This window comes from Austrofundulus limnaeus, unplaced genomic scaffold (genome assembly GCF_001266775.1).
Source record: "Austrofundulus limnaeus strain Quisiro unplaced genomic scaffold, Austrofundulus_limnaeus-1.0 Scaffold1167, whole genome shotgun sequence".
NCBI classification, from domain to species: Eukaryota; Metazoa; Chordata; class Actinopteri; order Cyprinodontiformes; family Rivulidae; genus Austrofundulus; species Austrofundulus limnaeus.
The window spans coordinates 5,720-7,427 of record NW_013953569.1 but is presented as its reverse complement, the minus strand read 5'-3'; positions in this window follow the sequence as shown (position 1 = coordinate 7,427).

The following is a 1,708-nucleotide window of genomic DNA, read 5'->3' as shown; positions in this document are numbered from 1 at the left end:
CTCGTACGCACAACTTAAGAACAAATCTGTGCGTACGAACGGTTCTTGCATGAGGCCCATTGTATATATACAGTATCAAATGTTTAAGAAATGTAATTTTTTACCAACTATAAATCAAGACAAGAAGATTTTAAAGGTCCATGGGCTAGGGTGGCTCGTCATGCACCCACCTCCACTACTGAACGTCTGTATTTTCTGTCAGAATACAAACTGGAGTCAATGGGCCTCATGCAAGAAAATGTTTGTATTCTTGTCCTAAATTTCTCTTACTTTTGTTCATATAAAGGGATTGTACGAACATGCCACGTCAGATTCAACAAACTCTTCTATCTTCAGGAAAAGGGTGTAAATGAGCAGCTTAAACTGATGAATGTGAATCAGGTGCTCAAGGAGAGGAGATTAGCATACTTACCACCCCAAAAAACACCATATAAAGCAACATTTCCTGCCTGAATGAAATGGTGACTGTTAATGTCGTGTGTCCTGTCACAGAAAGAATATAAAACATTTATCTCTGTAGTCCTGCTCCGGTATTTCTTTGGTCAAATATTTTTCATTTAAATGTAAACAAGTCGCCCACCGCTCCCCCCTCCAACCCAGTCCTGACCGCAAATGTCAGATGAGTTTCTGAAATTTTTTTTAAAATGTCTCAAAACTTATGTTAACTTCATCTTAACATTGTAGTGCTATATAAAAAAGCCAATTTATTTTATATGTATTAACCAGTTTATGTTGTTAGTCTATTTAAAATTATAATTCTAATTCAAATAGAATAGCGTCTTTTCAACATAATTATGGAGTGTGATTTATTTTCAACTCGAAATACCTTCTAACTAGTGAAATATAAATTGATTAATGAAGAAAACCCATCTGGATTACAGCAGACTGACTGCTTGTAAAATTTACCACAGGTGTGGACAACTCGTGAATTTTGTTTGTATCTGAAGAAAATCTTAGAATATGAAAACATTGGTGAATGCCACAAATTCTCCTAAATCACCCATGCGCACAACTTAACAAATATGTGTGTACGAACGGTTCTTGCATGAGGCTCATTGTGAGCAATAACGGAGAAAAGATTGAGCCCAGAGACTGATAAATGAAGGTAAATGGTACTGAACTTATAGAGCGCTTTTCAAGTCCCTCCGGAACCCAAAGCGCTTTACACTAACAGACATTCACCCATTCACACTCACATTCACACACTGATGATGGCAAACTACACTGTAGCCACAGCTGCCCTGGGCCACACTGACAGAGGTGGGGCTGCCATGCACCGGCGCCATCGGACCCTCTGACCAACATCAGTAGGCAAGGTGGGTGAAGTGTCTTGCCCAAGGACACAATGACTGAGACGGCTGGACAGGGGATCGAACCAGCAACCTTCCAGTTCCAGGACGACTCCGCTAACCACACAGCCACAGCTGCCCTAAGTGTTTTTATTATACATGTGCTGATGGAGAGAACAGGACCTGGAAGAAAAGAAGTTGTAGGGGGGAGTATAAAGGCTCGTTCACACCGAGAGCGTTTTGAGCGGCAGGAGCTGCCAGTTTACATGCAAAGTCTATGGCGAACGCGCCTCAAGGGGTTGTGCGTCGCGTCACGCGCGTTATGAGCGGCGCGGAAGGGGCGCAGAGCGTTTTCCGTGCATGCGGTGCTGCAGAAGCCGCCGCCGCCCGAGCCGCCGCCAGAGTTCAAATATCTGAAC